Raw genomic sequence first — 11637 nt, 5'->3', positions numbered from 1 at the left:
TCGTGTCTGATCGAGACCCGCGGTTCACTTCACGCTTTTGGAAGGGATTTCAAGCCGCTTGGGGCACCAAATTGAGATTCAGCACTGCATTTCATCCTCAGACAGACGGTCAGTCAGAGCGTACTATTCAGACTCTCAAGGATATGCTTTGAGCTTGTGCTCTGGAGTGGACAGGAAAATGGGATGAATATCTTTGTCTTGTCGAGTTTGCCTACAATAATATTTGGCAAGCTAGCATTGGTATGGCACCGTTCGAACTTCTTTACGGACGAAAGTGTAGAGCACCTATCTGTTGGGAGGAAGTTGGTGAGAAAATCATTGAAGGACCCGAACTAGTGCAAATTACCAGTGAGAAAGTTGCTATCGCTAGGGAAAAGTTGAAGGAAGCGCAGAGTCGACAGAAAAGCTATGCAGACCGACATCGTCGAGCTTTCGAATTTAATGTTGGTGAGCGTGTTTTCTTACGAGTTTCGCCTTGCAAAGGCGTTCGTCGTTTTGGAATCAACGGAAAGCTTAGCCCTAGATTCATCGGTCCATTCGAGATTCTTGAAAGAGTTGGTGAAGTTTCTTACCGTTTGGCATTGCCACCTCAACTATCGCACGTGCATAATGTCTTTCATATATCCCTCCTTAGGGGATATAATTACCATCCGTTACACGTTGTGAATTATCCTTATCATCTTATTCATGAGGACTTATCTTTCGAGGAGGAACCCGAAGTATTATCGACCGCCAAGAACGAATTATGCGTAGGAAGACTATTCCTTTTGCTAAAGTTCTTTGGAAGAACCATTCTGAACGTGAAGCTACATGGGAATTAGAAGACACTATCCGTTCTCATTATCCAAATTTGTTTTCGTCTTAGTATCTCGAATTTCTATATGTTTTGATCCCGTGTAATTTATATTTGTTTCGGTCCAAAGTTAACTGTTAGTTCAGTAACTCAACGTTTTCTTTAACGACTGATGTTCCGCTTATGCATATATGTAGTCAAAATTCTGTTCCGTATCAATTATCTATACCTTGCAATTTCGAGGACGAAATTTTTTTTGGAGGGAAGAATTGTAATACCCAAAATATTTTTTATATAACAATAATAAGTTCAGCGATTATACATAGATATATTTTATGTTTTGAATAGTTAATAAGTAGTTTGATCCATTTTTTATTAAACATGTTAGATACATATCCATCAATTTTATTCATATAAATTTGAATTGATATTGTTAGATCTTCAATGTATTTGCAACAAATAATATATGTATAAAATCTCATCATAATTTCATACTTTCTAAATCAGTTCTTAGACTAGAATATAAAACACAAAAAGATAAAAATAAAATAAAGAATAACAAAATTCATAACCCACAACCCACTGTAACTTTTGACTTTTTCTTTTTTTGAAAGAAAATACACCATCCCATACACCATTCCTTTCTTTGCCACCATCACGTTTTGAATTAGATAGCAGAGAACCCATGACCATTTTCTTGTTTGACTAACTAAAAAACATCATGATGAATGAGTATGGTTTTAAACCAACTCAAAATTTACAATTATATATGCACACACACCATGCTAATGAATCATATCATGCCCTTTACCAATTTCAAATCAAAATATCACCTCCAACAAACCACCACCTTCAACTTCCGTGACCACCGCACATCAGCCGCTGCCTCGGTTCTGAGTCCACCGCAAAACTCACTGACACCGCCACCCTGTGCCACTGTGGGTTCGCCGAACGCTGCCCCGTCTCTGCGTCCGTTGCTTCAGCCACGCACACCCCACTACCGTCACCGGGTTTACTCTTTTCCGGTCAGATCCGAGAGGTAGACTCCATCCTTTGTTTTGTTTTCTTTATGACCGTCTGAGATGAGTTGGGTCTTGTCTTGGATTTCGGGCAATAAAATGAACAGAGGGAGAGATCGAGTTGGGGCTGGGTTTCGGTTTGGGTTAGTACACCGGTGAACATAAGGGGTTCCGGTTGGCTTCATCAAACAAAGTTGGAGAGAGAGAGAGAACTATGAGTTTTGTGTGTGCAATGTGTGTTGTGTGTGTGTTTGATTGAAAATATCTATACTACTTTAATAAGCATATAGAAAGGACAGAAATGGTCATTTGCCACTTTACAACCATTTGAAGCCCATTGTACAACCTTTAAAGCATGAAAGTGTTGAAAACTTCTTTTCAACACATGCTGTATAACTGGGCGGCAAAACAATTTTTGGGCGGCCAGAGCTGGATTCAATTTTTGAATCCGTTTATTCATCCCCCATCCCAAGACACTTTTTCTGTTCCTATTGTTTCTTCTTCCAAGAGAAACCCTAAAACACAAACCCTCCCAACCATCTTCTCCACCGATTCTATTCCTATCCTTTCTTGAGAAACCCTAAAACACAAACCCTTGCATCCATCTTCTCCACCGATGACACCACCAGCGACCGTCGAAACCTTCTTCTTCTCTTAAAGAGCCGATGATCTTGGTAAGTTACGATTCTTCTTTCCACATATGATTTTGCTTTGGTGATTTATGAGGGTGCGTTCTAATTTATCTTTGTTTTAGCAAATAAGTTTATAAACAGTTTCTAGGGTTTGATGTTTTAGGCAAAATCATGGCTGGTTCTCCTTAACATACCCTCTGTTAGCCTTTACTGATGCCAGAGAGTAGTCCATTGATGATGATGAGTTCTTCGGTGAGTATTTCGCTTTTTCATTATTCATAAATTCTTCGATGCACATGGTTCTTTGCTGATTTATTGAATCTAGAATGTAATTTTTGTGTTTGATTGTATAAATTTGTTATAATTTGCGTGTTTTTTGTGTGTTATTTGACTTAGAACATGTGAAATTTTTTGTGTGTTATTTGACTTGGATCTGTGAAATTTTAGGGTTTCTTTCTTCGGCGATTCCGACATCAGATCTACTGGGTTCAACTTCTCGGTATGTTGTTTCTACTGGATCTGTGAAATAGATTCAGATCCGTTACTTTTTTCTAGCAGATCTGTGAAATAGATTCAGATCTGTTCTCGGTATGTTTTGGTTTGTATAATTTTGTTTGTTTTTCAATAACTTCAAGAATACTCGAGTCCCTTTTGTTTACTATCCTTTTCATTAATTTTGTTTATTTGTGTTATTTGTTCTATAGTTTTTGGATGTTTTACAATAATGACTTTTTTTAAGTGGTTTGGTTTTTGATCTGTGAAATTTAAGGAATGACTGATTATATGATGGAACTAATAATGTCATTTCTTTCATGTTTTACCAATGACAGAGAATGAGATGAGTACAGGGTTGAATTGTTTTACAATTAAGTTTTTATTTTTGTTTAATTTATGGATAATTTATGATATTTTGAACTCAACATGCTTATAGACAACTGTCTGGTATAAATTCTTTAATTAAGTATGCTAATTTAGATTTGTTACTGATAGTAAATCTTGGTTTTAAAATGTTACTGATAGTAAATCTTGTGAGTGAAGGTAGTCAAGGTGTCCATGTTTGTTTTGTTTCAGATGGTGTGGTGTCTGATGCGGTGTCTGATGCGAGCAAAAAGAAGAAGGCAGTCGCCTCAGCCAAGAGAGGAGGTACAGATCAGTTTTGTTTCTTCTTGTTGAGATCAGTTCATAACATTTAAAGGTTATAAAAGTGTTTAATGGTTTTTGAACTTGCAGTACAAGCTTTGATGAACATAAAGAATGGTCTAGATGATCCACATAGTGTCTTGAATTGGGATGCAGATGCTGTTGATCCATGTAGTTGGACTATGATCACTTTTTCTCCAGATAAATTTATCATTGGCTGGTAAGAACAAACAAAAATAATATATATATATATATTTTTAATTTTTTTTAAAGTTCATATTTTTATTTTTATCTTGATTTGTTTTTAATTGTATCGTAACTTGACGAATCTGCAGACATGCAAGTGTTAGCCGAGTTTATTATCTATTATAGTTATAGCTATTTGATTTTTATTTATTTAAATTTTGTCTATTAGTCGTTTCGCGTTGGTCCAGAGCAAGAACAAGGGCTGCCAAGGTAAACATACAAACTTTATATCAAAAAGAATAAAATGTCATTTTTGTCCCTGGGGTTTGACCACTTTTGTGACTTTCGTCCCTGAGGTGGCATTTTCACCCTTGAGGGCCAAATTTCGAGAGTCGACAGTCGCAATAAATTGCTAAACTCAAGGCAGAAAACGGCAATAAAACGCAAACCCGAGGTCAGATTTTGCTATCAAATTTCGAGCGACGATTCAGAAACACGAAGCGTTTGATGAAGATATCACCAGATTGGTTCAGATTTTGCTATCTTCGGCTGCTATTGATGGTGGTTGTCTGGTTAAGTTGGCCATTCCGACCACTCGACAACCCTAAGGTTAGATTTGTTGTTGAAACTTTTAGTTCTGCAACATTTTGTTTTTGTTATTTGACACAGATATGTGAAATTGTAGGGTTTTCTTTCACTAAACGGCGATGTATTTTCCGGCATAGTGACACAAGATCGATTCGACTTCTCGGTACCGTCTTTTTAACCTTATCAGCAATTTTTGTTTGTTATTTGATTAGATCTTTGAAATTTTAGGGTTTCTTTCTCCAGCGATTCCGACATCAGATCTACTGGGTTCAACTTCTCGGTATGTTGGTTTTAACCATATGGGCATTTTTCTTTGTTATTTGACATTTCAGATTTGTGTTGGTTTTAACCATATGGGCATTTTTGTTTGTTGTTGTGATTATTGACAGTTACAACCATTGCGATTAGGGTTTCTGTGACCATCTTAAATTCTGTTTTTTTGTTTTGATACTAACGTTGTTTGAGGTGGTTGTTATTAACTGGTTATAGAAAATTGCCGGATTATTGATGTTATGCTAGATTTGTAGTTGGTATGATGATTAAATCTCGACTAGGATTCGCATTTTTGAAGATGATTCTTTACAGATTGGTAATCGATTTTACTGTTTAGTAGTTAGGGTTTCCGTGTTTGGTACTTATGGTTTAGTTTGTGACTCTGGGCTGTGATTTCATGATGCATTTGAATGCTGAATTGCATTTTGGTTTAGATCTTTACTGAAATATTATATATATTCAAACTCTTGAAATTTGAATTCCCATCTAGGGGATAAGCATTATGGACTAACCGTGTTTGCGGATCATCCAACCCTGTACCAAACATGACCCATTTTAACCCAAACTTGTTTTGACATGATATTCCTCTTTAATCTTAGTTTCTTTCTATTGCCTTGCAGAACCGGAAAGGGTTTCCACTTTTGGTTAGTGGCGTTCCCCCTGATGCATTTAGTGAAACTGGTCAACTATGGGACAGGTAAATAGTTTTTGTTTTGAAGAAAACTGTTTTTCTGGCTTTTACAGAATATATTGTTTGCTCGCATGCTACAAGACATTTAAGCTTCTAGATTTATATGAATATGTATAAGTGATTAATGATGAATAATAATATATTTTGTATAATCTGAAGCCCACTGTATGACTGGAAAGCAGTGGAAGAAGATCGATTTTCATGGTGGGTACGCCATTTAAAACGTGCACAGGATCTATTTGACGAGTTCAGAACAGATCACTTTCGGGGATTTTCTGGCTTTTGGGTTGTTCCTTCTGGTGAGTTTTGTGTATAATAACAAGTCAAAGTTTCCATTAAAGGAATCTTGTTTCATTGTATCCATGTTGTAATAGTACTGAATTACTTGTTTTGCAGAAGCAAAAAGTGCGACTAGGCTAGATGGAAGGTCAGATATGCAAACTTTCTTCAAATTTCTTACTTCTGATGCTTAAGTTGAGAACTTGTTTTTTGTTTTGTTTCCTTCCATCATGTTTGATTGCAAAATGCAATCTTCAGACAATGAGCAAACTAGGGTTGCTCATCAAGATTATGGTGATTCTAAGTTGACTTATGTGGCGGTAACGCCTCAATTTCAGGTGCTGGTGGTGTTTTTGTTGATGCTGCTGTAGCTGGCGCTGCACCAGCATCCGCTGCACCAGCAATGGTCAAACCGTTGAACATGAGCGAGGTATTGGATGCAAGCAAAGAGAAGATGTTTGCAAGTATCGTTCCCGACAGCAGTGCAAAGGTGCTTTCACGGTACACTGAAATGGTCGATGACATCATCAGAACTCAAGCGGAAAAACTGCAACAAAGGAGCGAGCTGGCTCTGGGTGTGTCTCAAGGAAATGGACTTGCCAGGTTCGATTCGTGTATTGGAAGGACACTCTGTCTTGCCAACAACTTTATGGGAAGATGTGGAAGCGGTTCAAGTTAGTGGCGGTCCAGCTGGGTTGGAAAGTGAGCTTCAACCACTTCGGGATTTGAGTAGGGTTAACCATGAGTTGTTCAGATGTGGAAAACAAACCTTTGGACGAAAGTCGCGAAACTCGCCAAACCTTAGGGACGAAAATTGCATTGTACTCTTTATATATATTTGTTCTGAATATAGATCTTATGTTATTGTATATTCCGTTACATGCAGCGGCTTGTGAAAAGTGTTATAAGCAGATAGAAGTTGCCATAGCCAGGTACCGAGAAATCAAAGATAAGATCAATGAAGGACTCAAGTTTTATGTTACTCTTCAGGCATGAATCTTTTATGGTTTTTATTTAATCATTTTAGGTATTTTAGTTATCATTTTTTTTTTAATTCAGTTACTTGTTTCATTGAATAGGAAGCAACCACAAGTGTAAAGCAACAGTGCAGTGACTTTGTCATGACACGAAGCATACAATGTCGGGATATGATCGAAGATGTACAAAAACAAATGTCTGGTCTAAGTATTCAAGACGGTAAAAATTCAAGCGCGTACAACTACTCTTCAACTAGACCGTCACAACAACCATCTTCCCAGTCCGAACCACCCACCAACCAACCCCACCCGCAAACACCCTACTATCACCCAACCGCCACCACCTTACTGTAATGGGTCTCCGTCTCCATACCCGCCCCATCAAGGCCAACAGCCGCCACCCGTTGGTGGCTATGAGTACGGGCATTAACAGGTACGTTTGTTTTAACTTATTTATTTAATAAGCTTAATATGATGCTGGTTGATCTGTTTGAAAAAAAATGTAACCCATATACCCAAATCAGATTTAAAAATGTTAAAGATTTGTATTATAAACATATCTATTATAATTAAAAGGTTTTATCCACTTTAAATGCGTTTTGGGTGGGTTTTGACCCGTTCAACCCATTTGACTTATGTACATTTTAACTTTTTTTAGTCTGACCTGTATGACTTGTTTAAGATATAAATAACCGAAATTGACCCGTACCCCTAAACTGCTTCAATGCTTCGTCCCATACTTCTATAAACTAATTTACAATTTTTTAACTTGTAAAGTAGCCAACAAAAGAAACTTTGCGATTAATATTTGATATGGTGTTTGGGTCTGTAAATTGTCTACTTTTTTTAAAAAACTTTTGCAGCTAATTTGTCCATCAGAAAGAGAAGTAATGGTGTTTGGGAGCTTCAAACAACCAGGAACCCTGTTACCCAAAGCTCCAAAAGGATGTGGTTGGCGTACTGCGCTGTTGTTCGATGAGCTCGGGGAACTTTTACAAAATGGAGCCTTGAGGATTGCTGCTGTAGTGCAGCTTATATGAGTTAGATATTGTATCAATATATATAATCATTGATGAAGTAGCATCTAGAGATTCCAGTATTGGAATAAGAAATTATTACAAGTAACTTGACAATTTTACCCCCTAGATGCTGGAAAATTGGCTTATGAGTAAGTTGACTGTTTGTACTAAAGTCCTTTACATTTTAAAGCATGTATAGTTGCACTTGTGTTTAGAATCAGATGTTATTTAATCCATGTCACAGGTCGGATTAACACTTAGGGCGACTTTTGATGCGTTTGATTAGTGTCAAAACAGGTCGAATCGTATATCCATATTATGTTGTCAAATTATGCAACACTTTGGGTGACTTGTGTTTTATGAATTACTAATAACAACTTACACCCGGTGTTTAGGGTAAACCATAAACGGGTACGAGCTGTGAATGGGTTGACATGTTAACAATTTCAAACATGTCTAAATAGATTCGGCCTGTTTGTTACGCACATATCATGTTCTACTTGTATTAACTAGGCTAATGCGTTCAAACTTTTCATGAGTTATCTCACAAGAAGTTCAAGTCTACTAGAAAAGGTTGAGAAAATTTTGAACCTTTATACAAAAAAGGCAGGAACTTTTACTTCAATTGCTTGTTGAAACATCTAGATTAAAACCAAGAACATAACTACCAACAGGGTATAAGTGTAATTACTGGTGCAACAAAGGAAAACAAATATGTAGGTCTTGAGTTTGTAAGTGTCTAGATAATCTTCTCTAAATCGTATACTATCAAAAAAATAAAGGTCAGAATGAGGATGTGTTTCTTGTTGTGAAAAATTGTTTTAAAACAGATCAAAGAGTTTCATTTTATTGGTAGGAAACCATCACAACATTGATGCTTGATAAAAAAACAGTTGACAAACAGCACAGTTGGCGATTAATTCGGTTACCATCAATTTCAACAATGACTTAGTTATCACTTATGGCTTCCTCTTGATGATCATGTATAGTATCTATGAACTTCTCAAATGCATCATTCTCAAGCCCATACTCAGCTTGAATAAAGAATCATCCATGGTTGGCATGAAAATGAGCTATACAACAAAATATTCAATTTTTGTAAGACCTAAGGTCGGCCCTGAGAATTCGTGTACCCTGTTTGAGCTCGAAAAAACGTGCCTTTAGGCCTTAATGAAATTGAGTATTGGGCTCACTAAAGATCTAAACCTAATGCCAATGGGCTAATAACTAATCTAAACCATAACAATAGTTTGTAAGTGAGCCTATGTTGACGTTTGTATGAGTATACCCTATTAATTTATTATTTTACATATACATATCGATATTTTTTTAATATAATGTGCCCTTCGAAATATCGGGCCCTGGCCGGTGGTCCTCCCCGCCCACCCTCAGTGGCCGCCCATGACCTCACAAGTCCGGGTGCACATAAGTATATATCACGAGACGACTGATAAATTAACGTTAAACGAGTATCCTATAGTAAATCGCCACTCCCACTGCATCGCGCGGGTAAATGGCTAGTGAATATGAATGTGTGTGGTCTGTTATATGTGTGTATACATATATAATATAGTTTAATTCTTTTATTACTTCTTTCTTATATTACATTTAGTTTTTTTTTATTACAACAAATGTATTACAAGTAATGTCATCAAATAAATTTGACATCCTTTCCATGACATGGAGATAAATATAAGATTAAAACATTTTTTTTTCAACAATCTTGTACGTCAATATGTGAAAGTTGTAATCAAGAGTTATTTATTAAAGAAAACCTACTAGTTAGATTGATATGAATTAATCAAAGGCTGTGTATTTTAACAAAACTAATTTGTTTAGATTGATACTGTTAGTAGATAAAAATCTATATTTTGTGTATTATTTTCCTTAAAAGCCTTATTAAATTTATACTTGTAAGGTTAAACAAGTTAATTGAGATTATAGATTATGTTATTAAATAAATATATGTTTATGTGTGTGTGTTAGTGTATTTACTTATTATTATGAACATGATGGACTATTTTTATAAAAAGGGGTATATAAAATATGTGAGCCAGCATTAAGCCAAGAGTGTATTGATTAATTATTACGGGTAGTCTAGTTTGTGGTCGCCGGGGAAATCCAACGAAAGATCTCTTAATTTAAATAAATAAATAAATTAAAAAAAACTAATCTCGAAGAACGGGATTTAGGTTTGCATAATTGTTGAGGACGACTCGGTTTGGATTTGTGCTTTGCTTGCTAAGCTAAGGTACGGATCCTTTTTATTTTTCATTATAGTATAACTTACGATACGGACTCTTTGGTCTTACCCTCATAGTATAAAACTGTATCCGATACTTTGTAGTATGGATTCCTATTTCTGACCTCATAGTATTTTCATCATATCCGTCACTTTGCAGTACGGATTTTTGTGTGTTCCCGTTAACCGTTTGATATTTGATGTTTTATCCGAATCGGTATGGTATTGTTTGTATGATTATTAGTGTGATGTAACATGCCATACCTTAGACTTGTACTCATGGTCGCATGTTCCTATTAGTATTATTTTCAGTTGATTGTAAACTATCTACATGGCCTTAGTTTTTTTGTACTCCGTCACCCGAGCGTCTGGCTTGCCGTTTGGGCGTCAACGGCATGGCACTTATCGTGACAGTGCGTAATAAAAGTTCACGGCGTCTCTAGTTTGTGCTCGTGTAGCGCCTTGGCCCCTAGAGGCGTATAGACCGATCTTAGTTCCGAGTTTGAGTTTGTTGTGTGGAGATGGAATAATGGGTGAACGCCACACTCACCATCTCATAGGTACATGGACTAGCTAGCTGTGTACCAGTTTGTTTTTGGCTCTGGGTGCTTCTTTAATTACATGAATTATTGTTGTGACATTCAAGGTCACCTAATTAGTATGTGCATCTGATACGTTTGTGATATGATATGATCCGTCCGCTACTGTGCCCATTTATACTTTAGACGCATGTTTCTAGTTTGGTTCAACATCTACTTCAGTTTAATTTCTGTACCCGTATTGGATTCATTATTTCAATATCGTTTCGTGTTTCTTTCTTTTCATCCATCCTTACTTGTACTATTGATTTCTCCGTTACTGAGCAATTCTTTGGCTCAGCCGTAGTTTCTTTGTTGTGTTTTTCTTGTCTCGTTTACAGGTAATCAGGGATAATATGGGGAATCAGAAATGAGAGTTTAATGGATGTTCAAGAATATCTAAAGACTCTTTATTTTGTTAAATCATGTACTTTTAAATGAACTTAAGACTTAGGGTATTTTGAGACGTGTATGTCACCTTGAATCCTATCTTATATTAAGTGGATGTGTTTTGGTTATGATATTTGTAATAGTGATGCTCCGACCTGCCCCGGGTTAGGGTGTTACAAAGTTAAAACCCCACTTTCAATTAGTTAAACTAAATGATTTCCAAACCACCAATTATATCTAGTCGATGATGTCAACAAATTTCAATTACTCAATATCAGTTTGAGAATATCATAATATCAAATGCCCTTTAATTCCTAATTCCTTGACCAAAATATTTAACATTAAACAACTTCAACAAACACCACTGAATCAAAATAATCAAATTCTTGAAATATAGCCACGATCAAATTAAATTGCAATGTTCTCTTTGATTTAATAATTCCACAGAATTAGGATTTCCTTTGTTCATCAAATTCAAAACACAATTTTTAAATCCAAATATTATGATTGAATTCAAACTGCCACTTAGAATTTCCAAAAAAAAAAAAAAAAGAAAATTTATCACAGGCCAGACATGTATTCGAACAAAACTATAATTACAATTTAAACCAAATTGAACCCTATATGTAATCATAAAAATACATATAATAAGTTATAAAAGTGCCTTAAATATAAAAATATATTTATAAAAAGATTGTTTATTAGAAGTTCTGAAAGTTCTGTAATTATTTAGAGTTCTGAAATGAACCCAACCCTATATATATATATATATATATATATATATATATATATATATATATATATATATATATATATATATATATATATAT

General features: G+C 35.7%; 1 long non-coding RNA gene and 1 other non-coding gene across 14 annotated transcripts; both read left to right on the top strand.

Annotated features, from left to right (window-relative positions):
- The first annotated feature begins 2122 nt into the window (after positions 1 to 2122).
- On the top strand, positions 2123 to 6592 carry LOC110912879. Of its 13 annotated transcripts, none has more exons than XR_004881340.1 (13): positions 2123 to 2486; positions 2608 to 2696; positions 2892 to 2943; positions 3516 to 3587; positions 3675 to 3804; positions 4000 to 4379; positions 4456 to 4521; positions 4587 to 4638; positions 4848 to 4947; positions 5252 to 5328; positions 5482 to 5621; positions 5719 to 5749; positions 5940 to 6592. It is a non-coding gene; the product is annotated as an uncharacterized LOC110912879 (transcript). The 13 variants fall into 13 exon arrangements; XR_004881338.1 differs by having other exon boundaries at positions 2124 to 2486; positions 4571 to 4638; XR_002578230.2 differs by lacking the exon at positions 4848 to 4947 and having other exon boundaries at positions 2138 to 2486; positions 4000 to 4040; positions 4127 to 4379; positions 4571 to 4638.
- Positions 6593 to 6682: 90 nt separating this feature from the next.
- Positions 6683 to 7833, top strand: LOC110912880. The gene is made up of 2 exons (XR_002578236.2): positions 6683 to 7011; positions 7442 to 7833. It is a non-coding gene; the product is annotated as an uncharacterized LOC110912880 (long non-coding RNA).
- Positions 7834 to 11637: the final 3804 nt, after the last annotated feature.

This window comes from Helianthus annuus, chromosome 15 (assembly GCF_002127325.2).
Source record: "Helianthus annuus cultivar XRQ/B chromosome 15, HanXRQr2.0-SUNRISE, whole genome shotgun sequence".
Taxonomy (NCBI): Eukaryota; Viridiplantae; Streptophyta; class Magnoliopsida; order Asterales; family Asteraceae; genus Helianthus; species Helianthus annuus.
This window is presented reverse-complemented; position numbering and strand designations above follow the sequence as displayed.